Source organism: Panthera tigris, chromosome B3 (assembly GCF_018350195.1).
Source record: "Panthera tigris isolate Pti1 chromosome B3, P.tigris_Pti1_mat1.1, whole genome shotgun sequence".
NCBI lineage: Eukaryota > Metazoa > Chordata > Mammalia > Carnivora > Felidae > Panthera > Panthera tigris.
Genome location: NC_056665.1, coordinates 81071241 through 81092967, shown reverse-complemented (window position 1 = coordinate 81092967; position 21727 = coordinate 81071241). Strand labels below are relative to the sequence as shown.

Here is a 21727-nt window from a genome sequence, read left to right as displayed (position 1 = left end):
AAATGAAATAGAGACTATAAAGACAAGAGAAAAGATTAATGAAACTAGGAGCTAGTTGTTTGAACAGATAAATAGAACTGGCTAAGAAAAAAAGAAAGGACTCAAACAAAATCAGAAATGAAGGAGACATTACAACTGATAACACAAATATAATAAGGATTGTAAGAAACTACCATGAATAATTATATACCAATTAGATAAACTAGAAGAAATGAATAAATTCTTAGAAACATACCAAGATTGAATCATGAAGAAAATAAAAATCTGAGCAGACCAATTATTAATAAGAAGATTGAATCAGTAATCAAACTTCTCCCAACAAAGAAAAGTCCAGGACTAGATGGTTTCACTGGTGATGTCTACCAACATTTAACAAAGTTATTACCAATACTTCTCAAACTCCTCCAAAAAATAAAAGATGAGGAAATAATTCCAAAATTATCTAAACTTATCATGATACCAAAACCAGACAAAGACATGACAAAAAAAGAAAATTAAAAGCAAATATCCCTAATGAATGTAGATGCAAAACAAAATATTAGCAAACTAAATTCAACAGTATATTAAAAGTATCATGCACAATGATCAAGTGAGATTTACTCTTAGGATGCAAGGATGATTCAAGATGCAAACCAATCAATTTGATACACCACATTAATAAAATGAAGGATAAAAATCATGATCATCTTAAGAGATGCAAAAAAAAAAAAGGATTTAACAAATGTCAACATCAATTCATGGTAAAAATTTTCAATGAACAAGATATAGAAGAAACATACCAGAACATAATATAGACCACAGCATATAAGCCCACAGGTAACATTATACTCAACAGCAAAAAGTTGAAACTTTTCCACTAAGATAAGGAATGAGGCAAAAATGCCCATTCCTGTCACTTTTATTCAATATAGTACTGGAAGACCTAGAAAGAGCAATTAGAAAAGAAAAAAAAAAAAAAAAGGCAGCCAATTTGGTAAGGAAGAAGTAAAACTGTCTTTTTGCAGATGACATGATGTCACATATAGAAAACCCTGCAGATTCCACCAAAAACTGTAAGAACCAATATATGAATTAAATAAAGTTACAGAATACAAAATCAATATACAAAAAAATCAGTTGCGTATCTACACATGAACAACAAACTATTAGAAAGAAACATTAAGAAAACAGTTCCCTTTACAACAGCACCAAAAACTAAGAACAATAAAATACTTAGGAATAAATTTAACCAAGTAGGTAAAGAACTGCATAATAAAAACTTTAAAATTTTTTTCGTGTTTTTAATTTTTTTATTATCGAAGTATAATTCACATACAATGTTATATTCGTTTTAGGTGTACAACATATTGATTCAATAATTCTATACCTTACTCAATGCTCACTGCAATTATTTATAGTCACCGTACATTATTACAATACTATTGACTATATTCCCTATGCTATACATTTCATCCTCAAGACTTTTAAATTTATTTTATAACTGGAAGTTTGTACCTATTAATCCCCTTTATTTATTTTGCCTATCCTCCTACCCATCTCTCCTCTGACAACCACCAGTTTGTTCTCTGTATTTATGAGTGTTTGGTTGTTTGTGTGTTGTTTTTTAGATTTTAGATTTAAGTCAAATTATATGGTATCTGTCATTCTCTGCCTGACTTATTTCACTTAGAATAATACCCTCTAAGTACATCCATGTTTGTCATAATTAGCAAGATTTCATGCCATACTGCTCATATTTGCTCAAGATATTGCTTTCATATCCTGGCTATTGTAAATAATGCTACACTAAACATGAATATGCATGTATCTTTCAAATTAATGTTTTACTTTCTTTGGATAAATACCCCATAGTGGAATTACTGAATACTATGGCATTTCTATTTTTCATTTTTGAGGAAATTCATACTGTTTTCTACAGTGGATCACCAATTTATATTCCCACCAACAGTGAAAAAGCATTCCCTTTTCTCCACATCGTTGCCAACACTTGTTATTTCTCATTTGTTTTTTGTTTCTGTGTGTGTGTGGTTTGTTTTGTTTTGTTTTGTTTTTTCTAAGAGAGAAAACACAAGTAGGGGAGAAAGAGAGAGAAGGGGAAGAGAATCTCAAGCAGGTTCCACACCAAGCATGGAGCCCATCTCAGGACTCCCATCTCACAAGCCTGAGATCGTGACCTGAGCTGAAATCAAGAGGTGGACACTTAACCAACTGAGCCACCCAGACACCCCTGTACACTTTAAATATATACAATTCTATTTGTCATTTAATGAAAAATGAACATACATGTATGTATGTAGAAATAAATATCAATCAGTCAATCATATACTAGTTACCTCTGAAGTAAGCACTGACTGGGAAGGCACAAGAGGGAATGCCCTGGATATTAAAAGTGTTCTAGATCTTGATTTGGGTAGCAGTTATGCAGGTGTGTATAATACATAAAGACCAGTGCACCTTACACACTTCACTATTAAATAGTTTTAAAATGATAATTTTAAAGTTAGGCTGGTGGAAAAGGGCAAAAACAAGTGTTAAAAAAATCCGAAGGGAAGCACCTGGGTGCTCAGTTCAGCATCTGACCTCGGCTCAGGTCATGATCTCATAGTTCATGGGTTCGAGCCCCATGTTGGGCTCTGTGCCGAGAGCTTAGAGTCTGGAGCCTGCCAAGGATTCTGTATCTCCTTCTCTCTCTGCTCCTCCCCTACTCACACTCTGCCTCTCTCTCTCAAAAGTAAAATAAATATTAAAAAAATTTTTTTTAATCTGAAGGGAAAAGCAACATCACAAACAGCTGCCACTTTTCAGAAGGAATATAGCTTTGTACATGCATATATATATTTAAAAACCTTCCTGCAATACACAGAAAATATTTTTCATATAAATACTTATAAATGGGGAAGGTAAACAAAAACAATGAATTTCTAACAATGGGGAAAAGCTGGGAAGATTTGAGTTATATATACTCACTCTGAAATATACAGCTATTGTAATGGTGTTACCATTTATTATTGAGAGGAGGTTTTATGTGCCACTACAGTGGTTTGTAGAGCAGGCTTCAGATATTCATCACACAAATGAAATATAAATAAGTGATGTTCTTTGTCTGACTGTCCAAGATTATGAATGTATATCTACCCTGATTTTTAAAATCAGAAAAGCAGTTATGCTTCTCAGTTAAAAGAATTAGTAAGAGACATCTAAATGACAGTCACAGAATAGAGAGGTACTGTTCTCCCAGAGTCTTCTGCTATTTGAACCATATATTCAAATGTTTTTAGTCCCTGGGTCAGATACCAGTTGTGAAAACAAACAAAGTAGAAGTGACAGTACATAATCCATAATATCCCTATGGCTTGAAATAGCGGCCTTTGCCTAATATATATTCATTTGCATGGAAAGCTACTAGCTCTACAAAAATAACAAAATGACACGAAGAAATTGACCTGAGTAGTAGTTCTAAACCAGGTACAATTTTGACCTCATCCCCGCTGCAAGACATTGGTAATGTCTAGAGAAAATTTTAATTATCACAAATGGGGCTGCTATGGACATTTAATGGATGTTAAGTCAGATATTCTACTAAATATCTTCCAGTGCCCAAGATGGCACCCTTCTCCTCCCAACAAAAAATTATCCAGTCTAAAATGTCAATAGTGAAGTTGAGAAACTTGAACCAAGTGTTGGCTGGCAGAGACCATAAAATTTTATGTCATCAGATCATCCCTGACTTGTCTTCTTAACTATAATCTGGAAGTCAATGGCCAGATCTAGAAAGACAAGACAGCATTCACAGAAGATGGGAAGCTACCAGAAACCCTGAGTATGTAGAAAACCATTATCTGGAACCTTATCTGTGACTGAGGTACACAATATTTCCTGCTGCAACATTTCATATCCCTTATTATAAAAAATATGCAATATCTATTTAAAAGTGGTAGCCAAGGCAATAGCCAAAGGAATATTATAGTATATTTATGATTCATAATGAGATTCAACAAAAACTCAACTAAAAATTTAGAAAATAACAATAACCCTTGAGAAAATAGAAGAGGAAAGTAATTTAAAACAAGAAATTTATGGTATACAAAACCAAACACCTGAAGATTTATCCTTCACAATAAATCATTATAAAAATATATTTTAACAGAAAATTATGGACCAATATCCTTTATGAATACTGATAGAAAACCCTTAAAACATTAGAAAAAGAAATCCAGCAAAATATAAAAATGAAAAATATCATGACAAAGAAGGATTTAATCTTAGGAATACAAGGTTGGTTTAATTTATGAAAACCAACATGGTTTATCATATTAGCAGAATAAAGAAGAAAAACTATTTGATCATTTCAACAGATGCAGAAAAAGCATTAGACAAATTTCATATTCATTACTAATAACAACTGTCAGCAAAGTATGAGCAGACCTACCTGAAGCAGATGGATAGTACCTATAAAAAAGTACAGCTAACATTATACTTAATGGTGACATATGAAATGCTTTTTCCCAAAGAACAGGAACAAGTTGAAGAAATCCATTCTCACTACTTTTATTCTACATTGTACTGAAAATCTCATAGCAATATGACAAAAAAAAGGGGGGGGGCACAAATATTGAATTTCTAACAATGGGGAAGTTTGTAGCAGTTTGTGAAGCATGCTTTCAGGTATGTATCACACAAATGAAAGATAAAGAAGTAATATGCTTTTCTGATCAAGATTCTTTATTTCTAGATGACATGATTACACATGCAGAAAACTCAATGAAATCTATAAAAATTACTAGATTAAATAATTTTAGTAATGTAGCAAGATACAAGATCAATATACAAAATTCAATAGTTTCTATAAATAATACACAAAATGAAATTTAAAACAAAGCAAAATAATAATTAAAAATAAGCCTAACAAAAGAAATGCAAGTTTACTAAACTCCAAATTACTAGCGAGAGACATTTTTTAAAACCCCAAATATTTTAAAAACCTAAATAAATGGCAAGATACATAATGTTCACAGGTCAGAAGGCTCAATGTTGTTACTAGAGCAATTATCTCCAAATTGAGGTACAGATTCACACAATCCCTAGAAAAATTCTGGCAAACATCTTGAACAAATTGACAAGCTAATCCTAAAATTTCTATGGAAATGCACCTGATCTAAAATTCCCAAAACAATCTTTAAAAGGAAAACAAATCCAGGGGCACCTGGGGGGCTCAGTCAGTTGAGCATCCCACTCTTGATTTCAGCTAAGGTCATGATCTCACAGATCATGAGTTCGAGCCCCACATTGGGTTCTGTGCTGAGAGTGAAGAACTTGCTTGAGATTCTCTCTCTCTTCGCTATTTCTGTCCCTCTCTCTCACAATAAATAAACTTCTTATTTGCAAATCAATCAATGTGATACATCACATTAATAAAAGAAAAGATAAGAACCATATGATCCTGTCAATCAATGCAGAAAAAGCATTTGACAAAATTCAGCATCCTTTCTTAATAAAAACCCTCAAGAAAGTCAGAATAGAAGGAACATACTTAAACATCATAAAAGCCATTTATGAAAAGCCCGCAGATAATATCATCCTCAATGGGGAAAAACTGAGAGCTTTCCCCCTGAGATCAGGAACACGACAGGGATGTCCACTCTCAGCGCTGTTGTTTAACATAGTGTTGGGAAGTTCTAGCATCAGCAATCAGACAAAAGGAAATCAAAGGCCTCATATGTGGCAAAGAAGAAGTCAACCTTTCATTTTTTGCAGATGACATGGTACAATACATGGAAAACCCGATATTCTCCACCAAAAGTCTGCTAGAACTGATATATGAATTCAGCAAAGTCGCAGGATACAAAATTAACGTACAGAAATCACTTGTATTCTTATAAACTAATAATGAAGCAACAGAAAGACAAATAAACTGATCCCATTCACAACTGCACCAAGAATCATGAAATACCTAGGAATAAACCTAACCAAAGATGTAAAAGATCTGTATGCTGAAAACTATAGGAAGCTTATGAAGGAAACTGAAGAAGATACAAAGAAATGGAAAAACATTCCATGCTCATGGATTGGAAGAATCAATATTGTTAAAATGTCAATACTACCCAAAGCTACCTACACATTCAATGCAATCCCAATCAAAATTGCACCAGCATTCTTCCTGAAGCTAGAACAAGCAATCCTAAACTTTGTATGGAACCAAAAAAGGCACCGAATGGCCAAAGTAATTTTGAAGAAGACCAAAGCAGGAGGCATCACAATCCCAGACTTTAGCCTCTACTACAAAGCTGTAATCATCAAGACAGCATGGTATTGGCACAAAAACAGACATATAGACCAATGGGATAGAATAGAAACCCCAGAATTAGACCCACAAATGTATGGCCAACTAATCTTTGACAAAGCAGGAAACAGTATCCAATGGAAAAAAGACAGTCTCTTTAACAAATGGTGCTGGGAGAACTGGACAGCAACATGCAGAAGGATGAAACTAGACCACTTTCTTACACCATTCACAAAAACAAACTCAAAATGGATAAAGGATCTGACTGTAAGACAGGAAACCATCAAAACCCTAGAGGAGAAGCAGGAAAAAAATCTCTCTGACCTCAGCCGCAGCAAATTCTTACTTGACACATCCCCAAAGGCAAGGGAATTAGAAGCAAAAATGAACTACTGGGACCTCATCAAGATAAAAAGCTTCTGCACTGCAAAGGAAACAATCAACAAAACTAAAAGGCAGCCGACGGAATGGGAAAAGATATTTGCAAATGACATACTGGATAAAGGGCTAGTATCCAAAATCTATGAAGAACTCACCAAACTTCCACACCCGAAAAACAAAGAATCCAGTGAAGAAATGGGCAGAAGACATGAATAGACACTCTTCCAAAGAAGACATCCAGATGGCCAACAGAAACATGAAAAGATGCTCAATGTCACTCCTCATCAGGGAAATACAAATCAAAACCACACTGAGATACCACCTCACTCTGGTCAGAGTGGCTAAAATGAACAAATCAGGAGACTATATATGCTGGCAAGGATGTGGAGAAATGGGAACCCTCTTGCACTGTTGTTGGGAATGCAAACTGGTACAGCCACTCTGGAAAACAGTGTGGAGGTTCCTCAAAATATTCAAAATAGATCTTCCCTATAACCCAGCAATAGCACTGCTAGGAATTTACTCAAAGGATACAGGAGTGCTGATTCACATGTACCCCAATGTTTATAGCAGCACTTTCAACAATAGCAAAATTATGGAAAGAGCCTAAATGTCCATCAACTGACAAATGGATAAAGAAGACGTGGTTTATATATACAATGGAATGCCATTTGGCAATGAGAAAGAATGAAATCTGGCCATTTGTAGCAACGTGGATGGAACCAGAGAGTGTTATGTTAAGTGAAATAAGTCATACAGAGAAAGAAAGATACCATATGTTTTCACTCTTATGTGGATCCTGAGATATTCAACCGAAGTCCAGTGAGGAGGAGAAGGGGGAAAAAAAAAGTTACAGAGAGGGAAGGAGGCAAACCATAAGAGACTCTTAAATACTGAGAATAAACTGAGGGTTGATGGGGGATGGGGGGGAGGGGAAAGTGGGTGATGGGCATTGAGGAGAGCACCTGTTGGGATGAGCACTGGGTGTTGTACAGAAACCAATTTGACAATAAATTTCATAAGAAAGAAAGAAAGAAAGAAAGAAAGAAAGAAAGAAAGAAAGAAAGAAAGAAAGAAAGAAAGAAAGAAAGAAAGAAAGAAAAAAAGAAAAAGAAAATTAAGAAGAAAAAGAAAATAAATCCAGAAGCTTTACACCACAGTAGTCAAGAACACATACTATTGGTGTGAGGCAGATAAAAAATGAAGAATTCAGGGGCACCTGGGTGGCTCAGTCGGTTAAGCGTCCGACTTCAGCTCAGGTCCCGATCTCACGGTAAGTGAGTTCGATCCCCGCGTCGGGCTCTGGGCTGATGGCTCAGAGCCTGGAGCCTGCTTCTAATTCTGTGTCTCCCTCTCCCTCTGCCCCTCCCCCGTTCATGCTCTGTCTCTCTCTGTCTCAAAAATAAATAAACTTTAAAAAAAAAAAATGAAGAATTCAAAAACAGATCCTAGGGGCGCCTGGGTGGCTCAGTCGGTTGAGTGTCCGACTTCAGCTCAGGTCATGATCTCACAGTCCGTGAGTTCGAGCCTTGCGTCAGGCTCTGTGCTGACAGCTCAGAGCCTGGAGCCTGCTTCGGATTCTGTGTCTCCCTCTCTCTCTGCCCCTCCCCTGCTCGTGCTCTGTCTCTCTGTCTCTCAAAAATAAAGATTAAAAAATTTAAAAACAAAACAAAACAAAATAAAAACAGATCCTACCTACCACACATTCATACAGATATCTATCTATCTATCTATCTATCTATCTATCTATCTATCTACCCATCCTTCCATCCATCCATCCATCCACACACATACACACAGTTGACCCTTGGACAATGTGGAGGTTAAGGGCAATGATCTATTCTCCTGCACAGTCAAATTCCACATATAATTTGTGACTCCCCCCAGATTTAACTAATAGCTTACTATGTTCAGAAGCCTTACCAATAACATAATATATTGTATTATGTATGTATTGTATAATGTATTATATACTGATATACTATGTTCTTATAGTAAAGCTAAAGAAAAATTTTATTAAGAAAATCTTAAGGGAGAGAAAATAAATTCAATACTGTACTGTATTTGCCAAAAAAAATCCACATATAAGTGGACCCACACCATTCAAATCTATGTGGTTCAAGGGCCATTTGTAAATATATTAAATAAAAACTTTTAAATATATCCTATGGGTCTACTTCTCTGGCTGAAACCTGATACAGATTTTAAAAGATCTAAGAGACATACGAGCCAGGTGCATTGCATTTATTTGGGTACAGGCTTGAACAAAATGTTAAAAATCTTCATAAAACTACTGAGGAAATGTAAATACAGACTGGTTGCTTGACAATAGTAAGGAGCTTTTGCTAATTATTTTCAATGTAATAATGGTATTTTGGACATATTTTAAAAGTCTATTAAATGGAAATTTAAAATAAGACACTACTACACTCTTTACAGAATGACTAAAATAAAAAAGAATGACAGCACCAAATATTGACAAGAATGTAAAGCAAATGGAATTCTCACATACTGCTAATGGGGGTATAAAATGATATAACCACTTTGGAGAACTCTTAGGTCATTTTTATGATGTTAAATGTGTACCTATCCTACAATTGAGTCATCCTATCCCTAGGCATTAACCCAAAAGAAATGAAAAAGACTTGTACAGGAATGTTTATAAATAACAGCTTCATTCATAATAACCACATACAAAAAAAGAGGAAGACACAATTCAGCTTTCCATCAACAAGACAGTAAATAAATAAGTTGAGGAACATTCATATGATGAAATATTATTCAGCAATAAAAAAAGCAGATTGCTAATACTTGATAAATCTCACAACTTTTATACTGAGCAAAGACAAAACTAATCTATGATTTTAAAAATTCAGAAAATGATGGTCTCTAAGGATGGGGAGGGGAAAATTACTGAAAAGGAGCACAAGGGAAGTTCCCATTGTAACGGATTTTAAAAATTCAGAAAATGATGGTCTCTAAGGATGGGGAGGGAAAAATGACTGCAAAGGAGCACAAGGGAAGTTCCCATTGTAATGGAGATAAATGCTCTTTATCTAATTTTGGATGTTGAATACTTGGATATACTCAATATCCAAAACTCACCAAAATTTCACTTATCCTTACATCTTATTATGTATAAATTATACTTCAATAAAATAAACACAAATAACCTGTAAATTCAATCAATAAAACCAGAAGTTTTTTTCCCCAAAAAAGACCAGTAAAACAAAATAACACTTTGACAAGTCTCATTAAGAAAAACATTAGAAATAAGAAAAGGGATTTAACAACAGCTATGAAGGAATGTTTTAACATTATAAAAGAATAATAAGTACAACATCATACCAATAAAATTTTCAAACTACACAAAATGGATCATTTCCTAAGAAACTAAAAATTAATAAAATTGACACAAGAAGAAGTAGAAAACCTGAATAAATAAATAACAGAAGAAAATGGAAAACAAAGATGAACTCATAATCCTATAAAAGAAATAAAGAAAACCTTATTTAAAATAGAGCTGGGGGCACCTGGGTAGTTCAGTCAGTTAAACATCTGACTCTTGGTTCAGCTCAGGTCATGATCTCATGGTTTGTGGGATTGAGCTCCATGTCAGGCTGTGTGCTGACAGAGCAGAGTCTGCTTGGGATTCTCTCCCTCTCTCTCTGCCTTTTCCCTGCTCATGCTCTCTCTCTCTCTCAAAATAAATAAACACGTAAAATACAAATAATAAAATAAAACAAAATAAAAGGAGTCGGGAAGCTCTGAAGGAAGAGCTCCTGTGCATGTACCACTACATAACCAGCAGGAAGAAGGAAGTTAGAATTATTTGAACAAGGAAGTATAGTTTTTGAACAACAATTTTATCTCCTGCCTTTAAGGAAGGAGGACCCCTCCCTGCCACAGCAACAACACACTAACCACTGATTGCAGCCAATGAAAAACTGTCACTACCTCAAACTCTTGTTTTCACCAATAAAGCTTTGGTCAAACAACTATCTCCAATTTTCTCTTAAAACCTAATAAAAGCTGACCTTTCCATTGCCTCTTTGGACATGGCTATGGCTCACTATAATTTGCTTGTCCTGGATTGTAATTCCTCTGCTAATCTTGAATAAACTCATTTTTTACTTAAATAAAATTATTCTTTGCTCTGTTTAAAGTTAACTCCCCAAAAAAGGCATTTGTCCAGGGAATTTTGAGAGAGTTCTTCCAATAAGGAAATTAATACACTAAAAAGAAAAATTAGTATAATCCTACATTTAAAAACTGGTACACTTAATCCATCACTGCATTAAAGGAATATGATCCTATAAATGTAAAATTTGTTAACACCAATTAATTAAGTTCATTAAATTAAGCAATTAAAAAAATGTTTAAAAATCCTTACCATTAGTCCCCAAAAAATGAAGTGCTAAAATTCAACTCTCGTTCCTATTTTTTTAGATTTTGGTATATATACTTCACCCTTGAACAATGGGGGAACTAGGGACACCAATCCCCCACACAAAAACCCACAAATAACTTTTGACTTCTTAAAAATTTAACTACAAATAGCCTACTGCTGACTGGAAGTTTTACTGATAATATGAACAGTTGATTAACACATATTTTGTATACTGTATATATTATAGACTGCATGTTTACAATAAAGTAAGCTAGAGAAAAGAAAATGCTAAGAAAATCATTTGGAATCCTAGATTGGTGGAGCCTGAGCCAGCACGGTAGTTAGTGCCTGTGTAACCCAGTTGGTACCACAGAAGGGACAGTGGCCACGGCACAGGCTCCACAGGGTCAGGAGTCACCATGCTGAAGGCAGTGTGGCGGGTGTTGAGGTGGCTTCAGACCCAGACAGTGGCCCAGGCTGCAATCCTTGAGCTGTGAGAGGGGTTAAGAAGATGTTCATGTCTCCCTCTGACCAGTGGTGTCTTCACCTCTAGAGGGGTCATCCTCCTGACCCTTTGCAGACATGCTATCCAGCAACCAGTCTAGCCTAGTCAAGATGATGATTCACCCCCTTCCACACTATTCAAAGACTACCAGAACATTCCTGGAAATGAGAAGGCTAATGATGTCATACAAAGACTTTTGTCTTTGGAAATGGCCTACCAGAAAAAGAAGCTAAAAATCAAGCAAGAGCAGTTGATGAACAAGATCATGGCAAACCATGAGGACACCAGTACCCTGGACACTCTAATGGTTGCCTTGACTGTCAAGATCTGCAGTTATAAAGAATATATGCATAAATATTGAAAGGACAAAGCCCACAAGTGCTATCTGCTGATAAGCAGCAATCATAGGAAAAAGATGCTCAAAAACTTCCGTAAGACCAACTATAATGTCTTTGAAAAGATATGCAAGGAGTTGGGGACTGAGTATACCTTTCTCCTCTGTACTACTGAAAAGCTCACCACTGTGGTGACCAAGAAGGTTCTGTATATTCACGTTTTCCAGGAGGCACAAAAGCAATCAATCAATCAATAAGCAAGCCCTAAAAGCTGCAACAGCAACCTGGAAACAAAGTCAGAAGAATCCACAGAGTCCTTCCAAAGCTGGGGCAGAGGCAATCAAAGGAAACCACTAAATTTTATTAGATTTTCAAAATTTTTAAGGAAACGAAAATACATTTACAGTACTGCCTTTATCGAAAAACAATCCATGTATAATCAGACCCAGGCAGTTCAAACCATGTTGTTCAAGGGTCAAATGTCCTTTAATTCGTTTTTAAACACAGTGAAGCTTTGAGAGTATATAAAGAACGTGCTATCTCTGGTTTTGATAACAGGAATCTGAAACACAGAATAATTAAATGAGTTGTCCAGAACCTAATCCAACCAACTACTTCTGAAACAAAGTGAGTTCAATAAGGAATGAAGTAAAATCAGCTTAAGTAGTAACATAAATACAACTGTGTTCAGCTTCCTTTCAATACAAAGAACTAGAAATCTGGAGTTAGCCTGAATTCCAAGTCCCATCCTTAGGTTATACTATAAATCTGACTGAGCTGTAGATAAGATTCAGATTATCCATCAGTGATGCTCTTTTCTAAGAAAGGCTCAAAAAGGAGGTAGTGATATTCCTGAATGCCATTCACAACAGTGGATAGTTGCCACAGTGCTGAGTATTTGACTCTGAGTTTTCTGAGCACAGGGCATTTCCAGGAATCAGTTTTTCAGCTGTCCAGTTACAAAATGAGACTTGACAGTAGTCTTTGAGCTTCTCATAAGCAAAGTGTTCTTGTATCCACTCCTAGCACCTACCTTAGGATTTGGCAGTTATTACTTAGTAAATGTTTCTATTAAACGATTGAATGCTAGAAAGGAGAATTACAACAACAACAACAAAAATTGAGCACTCTATGGACTAAGCTAGAGAAGTAAATATTGCATTAACATAATAGTACCCATTTTAGAAATGATAAAACCCAGAGTCACAAAAAAAGTAATGTGTCTAAGTCAGATTTATTTTACACACCTAAATATGGAATTTGGAATTCAAGCTGAGTCTCAATTTCTAGTTCTTTCCTCTGAATGTCTATGTCTCTTACTCTTTTTTTCAGATTTTCTACTTTTTCACATTCTACATTTCACTGTGGACTGTTTCTTCTAACCAATCTTCTGGTTCACTAATTCTCTTTTCAGTTGTAACTAAATCGATGTTAAACTTAATGAACAAATTTTAAATAGTATTGTTTAAGTTTTAGAATTATCTAGTTCCTTTTCAAACCTGCTAGATTTAATTTTTTCTAGTTTCCAGGTCCTTGTTAAATCTTCATTCTTGGATTTATTTCTTTGAACATAGCAAACTTAGTTGTTTATAGTCTATCTCTAATAATTCCAATACCTCATCTACACTGAGTCTATTTCTATTTTCTGTTATATCTGCTAGTTCTTATTCATAGTGCCTTTTGTCCTTTTACATATGATTATTTTTGGCTGCATGTTGGACAATGCAATTGAAAAAAAAATTATTTCAAAAAATAAACTGATGCATTGGATAATAGCATCCTCCCCAACAATAACTTTCATTTACTTCTCTTCTCTACAAATCCAAGACTACTGTAACCCAAGTTCTAGACTTAAAATTCCCTGATCTAGCAGATGTTGGCTAAATTAGCATCAGTTCTCTTTGACTCTGAGGGCCCAGTATTCTGTGGTTCCAGCTCAGAGTAAGGGCAGACTACTCCTGGCAGACTCCAGGTTTTATTTATACCCCAGAGTCTTGTGAAGCATCTGAGAGCAAAAATCAGTTTCATAGCTGCTAGGTAGGCTACAATCAACAAATATCCTTAGAACAAAGTAATTTTGAGGAAATGGGGTTATTTCTATCACTTTTATCCTCTCCCAGATTCTTCTAAGAATTTGTGATTCATATTTTACCCAGCTTCTTTAGTTGTCTTTAGCAGGAGAGTTAGTCCAAATTACCTAAATTGCCATTATATAATCAGAATCTTTTACTAAGTCAATTAAATCTATATAAGCTGAGAATAAAAGGAAATGTCTTTGTTAAAAGGAACATACAGCAAACATCATACCTAATAGTGAAAGAGGAGAAATACTGCCATCAATATCATATGTGAGACAAGGTAACTTCTGCCACTATTACTATTTAAAATTCAACTGGTGGGGCACCTGGGTGGCTCAGTTGGTTAAGCGTCCGACTTCAGCTCATGTCCTGATCTCACGGTTAGTGAGTTCGAGCCTGGCATCGTGCTCTGAGATGACAGGTCAGAGACTGGAGCTTGCTTCGGATTCTGTGTCTCCCCCTCTCTTTCCGTCCCTCCCCTGCTTGTGCTCTCCCTCTCTCTCTCAAAAACAAACAAATAAAAAAATTTTTTAAATAAAATTCGACTGGTGATTCTAGACAATGCAATAAGAAACAATTAAGAAATATAAGCATTACAAAAGAAAGGAGCACCTACCTAGAAATTCTACTGAAAAGCTATTAGAATAAATAATACTGTTTACATGGTCAAATACTAGAAAAACAAAAATCCATTTCCTAGACCATAGCAGTTACTAAAATATATAAGCAAAAAGATTTCATTAGTGTAGAAATAATAAGAGTTTAGGAATAACTTAAGTAATATGATGTTTTAATCTTTATGTTCCAGTGAACATAAAAAACTTGTATATTTAAATATAGGTGTCTCTATTATAGGATCATTTATAAAAAGGTAAGACTTTGGAATATAAAATGTGACTGAAATAAATTGGTGCTCTTTTACTTTTATTTCTTTACTTGCTTATTATCTAACTCCCTTACCAGATTATGTAAAAGGGCATGGATTGTGCCTGTTTTGCTCATTATTATATATTCTGCATATACTGTCTAGTACATAGGAGGTAAGATATACATATTTGTTGAAAAATTATAAGTGAATAAACTCATCCAATTTTTGAGAAGCTTTTTAATGTTTTTTATTTTGTATGAAGTTTACATTAACTAAAGTTCACCTTTTATATAGGTGATCAGTTTAAGAGGATACTAAAATCTCAAGTTCAAAATCAGATAATAAGTCATAACTTTGGCTTTCAAGTATTTAAAAGCAATTTGAAAGAATGATATCATAGAAACATATACTCATAGCATGTGACACCTCATTAAAAAAGATGGAGGGGCAGAAATCAACCAGGTTAGTGACTACAAAATAATACCACTTGAGGAGGGACAAGGAGAATAAGAATCCTACCTCTTGATCATTAAAAAGGTATTCACTTTTGGGGCACCTGGTGGCTCAGTCAGTTAAGCATCTGATTCTTAATTTTGGCTCAGGTCACGATCTCACAGTTCATGAGATCAAGCCCCACATAGGGATCTGTGTCGATAGTCCAGAGCCCACTCAGGATTCTCTTTTCGCTCTCTGCTCCTCCCCTACTCATGCTCACTTGTGTGTTCTCTCTCTCTCACTCAAAATAAATAAATAAACATAAAATTTTTTCAAAAAAGTTATTCACTTTTACAATCATAGAGCTATCTCAGAATCTCATTATAGTTGATGCTTTTGCAAGTTTCTCTGTTCCCAGTAAACCTAGATTTGATTTCTTATGCGCTTTACAAAGATACTTTCATGTTGTAAGGTGGTTCTAACAAAAAAACTTAATGTATCTACTCAAGTAAATACTTTTCAAATAAATCTTTCAAATATTTTATAGCACAACACAAGAAAAGAAACAACCCATTTAACTAAGATGTCAGTTTCCATTTCCTCACTTAGGTTAATGAGAAATAAATATCAAGTAAAAACCACCTGAATCCACTAAAAATATGAGTGTTTTAAATGCTGTGATGCAAAATAGTTGAAAACACTACCTTCAATTTTTCCCTTTGTAACAAAACTTGGATTTCAGCTGACAACTTCTATACTAGGTTTTAACCCAAAGCAATTTAGAAACAGACAAGTCAGAAACTCCTTAAAAATAAATTAGGGCTTATAATGAAAATGCTGACAGATGCTTTCTTTATAATAATGTCTAGTGAGACTACTGTATTTTAGCAATGACTACATCACAATACGTATGCAAGTGCTGAACATTAAAATGCAACAATGTCTAGCTTATAATTAAATCAAGACCATGAATAGTTCAGTAAAACATGTTGTAAAGAAAGTGTGATGTGACAAGAAAATACACTAAGTTAAAATATAATGCAACTAAGGATTTATTAGAACTTGCCTTTCAGAAGATTTAAATAAGAAGAAATATAAACATAAATACTAGCAAGAGAAGTAAAAAAGTAAAAATTCAGTAAAGGCTAAAAATAATTTATTTCCAATGTGAATGGTATGTACCATAATTACTTATGAAACTATATCCATCATGAGATGATCATACTTCTAGACTAAGGTCAAAACATAGATTTTTAAATATATATATATAGAACTTTAAAAAATGTTAGTATTCCTGCTTCTAGGATCTTTCATCAGCTGCTCAGCTTTCTGCTGCTGCTACCTTTTCTACTCACTCTTCATGCTGTCCTTGTCTTTGATTGTTACAAGCCACCATTTCCATCAACCACTACTTCTGAACTCTCCACACCTGTATTGCAACATATAATGGTTGTCAAAGCAATCTGGGGATAAAAACACAGCATAAACAATTCTACCACATTCAAATAAATACAGTAAGCCTTTTTTTACTGAGAGACTATAACTAAAGAACCAACTTCATGTTTCAAAGCAAAGCAGAAACTCAGGAGCATTACACAAACAGCTTCTTTATTATAAAGCTATATATAGGCCTCAACATAAATATGATACCAGTGCATCGCTGATCTTAAAACAATTTGCAATGAGCTTTCTTAAATGACAAACACTATTTTCTCTAATTTCCTATAATAAAAATATTGGATTTGTCCTTTTTAACTTTGAAGATCTAACTGGCTTTATTAAACAAACAGGTAGCATCTCATCTAGACATAGAGGGGAGCTCCTTGGATTTGTCTTTTGCACAGGTATGTTCTAGTGGGTTATTCACTAACTCAGTGGTTCTCAACAAGGGACAATCTGCTCCCCAAGGGACATTTGGCAATGTCTGGAGACATTTTTCATTGTCACGAATGAGAGGAAGGGTGCTACTTGCATCTGGTGAGTATTGAGAAGTCAGAGATGCTACTAAAAATCTTACAATATAAACGACAGACCTCCCACCAAATCACCTGACCCAATATATCAATAAAGCCACTGTCACTGTTGAGCAATCTTCTCCTAACTCCTTTGTTTTCTTACCAAGCAGCAATTTCCCATAGTTTCCCTCATCTTTAACCAAAAAAAATATTCAAACCATCAACCAAAATCAGAACCAAACTTAAGAAAAATACAAGTGAAGTACATAAATGACTTCCACGAATAACTGACTCATTCATTCATTCAACAAACACATGAGGCACAGTACTAGGCATTGAAGATACTACGGTGGCCAAGAAAGACAAGATCTCTACTTGCATGCAGCTTATGTTCTAGTAATTCTCAAGTTGAAAAAAATCTTCAAACTAAGTAAAAAACCTTCAGTGACTGACACATTCTGGCAAACTGATGCAGCTACGTGGAAACAGTTCCCACTGATAGAGCATTCTATTTTTGAAACTGTCCTTATTACAATAAGCCAAAATAATTTTCACCCTCTGATGATAGTTCTGTTCTCCCGAGTCATAAAGAACAAATCCTTGTTCCATAGGACGACCCTTTACAGATTTAAAGACAGCTATCCTGCATCTCTGAATTTTGTCTCCTAAAAGCTAAAATAATTCCATTAGCACCTCTAGCAGCCCTTATGTAGGGCTTAATACCCTTAAGACATGAGCCTTAAAATCAGAAGGAAATGAGCAAAAACACTAAAGTTTTATAAGAATTTAGGCTATTAGGAATTGCTAACTTTTTTTAACAATCTTGCCTGAACCCACAAAACTGATTTTAATAAGAATATAAATGTACTAACTCTTATGTACAAAGCAATATAGCTGACACGGCAGATATATTATCACATTTAATTATCACAATACTATCTTCACTTTAGATGGAGAAATAGGCTTAGAAAGATTAAAGAAATTTTTCCAAGATTATATCCTTGCCCTAAGCCCATGCTCTTTTTGCTACAGCATATTACCTAAAAATTGTGTTGGTTTTTGTATTTTAATTCAATTACTGAGTTTTCATTATTTCCATCAATCAGTTTTACACTGATGCTAAATCTTGGAGTAGTTTATGCTTAAATAAAGAAGAAACTTGTTCTAATAAAAAAGCATTCTAACCTTGAGTGCCTTTTATTAAGAATATACACATTCTTATACACTTACCATGATGATCACCAAATACTGTATACAGAATTGTTGACTCACTGTATTGTATACCTGAAACTAATATAATACTGTATGTTACCTATACTGGAATTAAAATAAAAACTTAAAAAATATACATATTCCTGTACTACCTACACAACTATCCATACAGACACACACAGGTAAGAGAGAGCTCTCAGCACTGACAGACAAATGATGGCTATCTGTTCTTCATTCATTCTGCTATGAGTAACAATTAAAGAATGTAATAGATTAGCGAATTCTATGTAACATATGCTTTCACAACTTGTTATATTAAGAAAACAATCTCATTAAGAAAGACAATATTCACTGGAAATCTACATACATATTAGCTATATTGGATTGACATACAATGACAAAAATGCTTAAAACTCATTCAGAGAAGTCAAGCAGTATAATATAATGGCAGAGATTACATAAAACAGACTAGAATTGTAGCACTGAACAGCCTCAAAATCTCTGGACCTCAATGTTCTAAACTAAAACTGCAGGAAATAATGGAACCTATCTCAGAGGGTTGTTAGAGTACTATAACTACTTCCATTCTTATCGCCCTTTTCTTCCCACTCCCCCTACTTCTATTCTCTACACACGCTGCCAAAGGTATCCTTTCAAAACCAAAACTAGATCATATCACTCCATTACCCAAAAATGTCCAAGGGTTTCCATCATATTTGGAATAAAATTCAAAATCCTCACTACAGCCTATAAGATCCTAGATGATCCTAGTCCCTGGCTTCCTTGCTCACTTTTACACTTGTTCTCTCCACTTTGAATGTTCCCCCAAATACTTTGGATGGCTCACTGTTTCCTTCCATTATGAGTCTGCTTTAAATATCACCTTCTCAGATAAGCTTTCCCTAATCAGTATCTATTTTTTTTCAATAGCATTGATCACTAACCAATACTATATTGAGTTTTTTGCTTATGTGCTTATTCCTGTCTCTCCCACCAAAAAGAATGATCCATGGGAGCAAGATCTTTGTTTTAACACTCTATCTCCAGCACCAAGCATGGTACCTAGCACACTGTAGATGTTCAACAGTCAATGAGTGAAGTGAAATAATGCAAGTGAAGAGCTTAGCACAATGCTTGGCAAACAGAAAACATCCAACAATGTTAGGTGCTATTACTACCAATTACTAGTATTTCTGTTATTTGTCACACATTCATTAAATAAACCATCACTGAACACTAACTTTGTATTGTGTAATTTTTTAAATGTTGATGTTGGGCTTTGCGAAGTGTTTTGAAAACTAGCTAGAGAGCCAGTGGCATAAGATGATAATTGCAATTCATAAAGTAATTAAATGCTTCCAAGAGGCTTCTGGAATTCTACTCCTGACAGAATTTATGGTTATTCCTTTAACCTCATCTGGTTAGATCCAATTAGCTCAAGCACAATATTAGGCCACAGAGTCATTCACAAAATGTTAACAGTAGGGCACTATAATTTCCTTCTTTAGTATTGTTTTCAAGCTGTTGGTTTTTCTTAAAACTAGAAACCAAGAGACATACTCTGACCATGAACAATCAGAAAATATATAAATCACCAAAGTCACCCAGAGGCAGTGAATGTATTAACAGTTCAAATGAGAGGCAGCTGAGGTGTAATAAAAAGTCCCTTCACAGCTATATGTGACCTTATGCGAGCACGCAGCTTTTCTCTATGCTTGCTTCCTTATCTGCAAAACAGGAAAAAAAAAAAGAGTGCCTCATAAAAATATTACAAAAATGGAATAACATTAAGGAGGTGAGAATTCCAGACAGAAACTAAATGTCTGCTCTCTCAGCTCATGGAATATAAACCCAAGTAATAGTGCAGAATCTACTGGAAATACTTTACACTTTTATGTAAAGTCCAAAATATCTGGCATAGATTCAGTATATGTTGGCCTCATATTAAACTGCACAGGGGAAAATACCTAATTCCCCAGTGTTTTGATGGCAAAAGAATCAGAGAAACTGAGCATCTGTCTCAGGTTTTGTGAGGCACTAATGAAGTGAAAATGATAACAACGCATTTTACAAAAGGGAATCAGCATTTCTCTAGCTTGAAAGATCCCTAACATTCTCATTATTCATATGACTTCTGAAAATTCATGTCATTTTTTTTTTTTTTTATTATTCATTTGTTCATACAGTCAACACATCTTGAAATTCAATTACAGGCCATGTACTATTCTAGATGCTAGAGATGAAAAGAACAAGGCTTGGTCCCTTCCTACCCATAGAGGAATTTAAGGGCTTTTTAAAATAGTTAATCTTAAAGGTTATAGAAGCTCTGAAGAGAAAATCAATTATTTTAGAAAAGGCTTTATAGCAGTGCTGTCCAATAGAAGTTTCTGCAATGAGGAAAATGTTCTTTAATATGTGCTGCCCAATACAATACCACTAGCTACATGTACCTATTGAACACTTGAAATGCAGCTAGTATAACTGAGTCTGTATATTTATTTTGGGAGAGACAGAGAGAGAGAGAGACAGAGACAGAGACAGAGACAGAGAGAATCCCAAGCAGGCTCTGCACTGTCAGCACAGAACCCGATGCAGGGCTCGAACTCACCAAACGGTGAGATCATGACTTAACCCAAAACCAAGAGTCAGATGTTAACCGACTGAGACACCCAGGCACCCAAATTTTTAACTAATTTTAATAGCCACGTGTAGCTAGTAGTTACTGTATTGGACAGCAGAGCTTTACAGAATAGGTAATGTTTGAGCTTCATTCAGTCTTAAAAGAAGGGAGTTAGGAATTACCAGGGGTGAGGGAAAGTCCACAGGAAATGGAAAGAGCACAAACTACATGAAGACCTGTGAGAACCTTAATGTGTTCAGCTAAGGCTGCCTGCGATATGCAGACTGTGGAAAGGAGAAGAGAGAAATGAGGTTAAAGGGTTAGACAGGGTCAAAATATGAACGCTTTTTAATATCACACGAAGGAATTAAACTTTATTCAGCAGACAGTGGGGAAAACATCAAAGACTTTAAAGCCAGGTAATGTATGACCATACCTATGCTCTAGAAACACAATTTTGATCCTAAGATAGGTGATACATTGAAAGAAGAGACCAGAGGTAGAAAAGATCATATATGCGGCTACTACAATAGTCCAGGTTAGATGCTTAAGACTCAACAACTGCAATCACAGTGAGAATGGAGATGAAAGAATGAATTCAAGAGACATTTTGAAGATAAAATTAGTAAGACTTAAAGAAGTCTGAGATATGGTGGGCAAGAATAAAA

At 34.9% G+C, this 21727-nt stretch overlaps 1 protein-coding gene and 1 pseudogene across 2 annotated transcripts in view; one reads left to right on the top strand and one right to left on the bottom strand.

Moving 5' to 3' along the window:
• Positions 1-21727, bottom strand: part of NUBPL (nucleotide binding protein like) — a 224730-nt gene that overhangs the window by 85995 nt on the left and 117008 nt on the right. The gene's annotated exons all lie outside the window — the stretch shown is intronic.
• Positions 11388-12248, top strand: LOC102952229 (annotated as a pseudogene).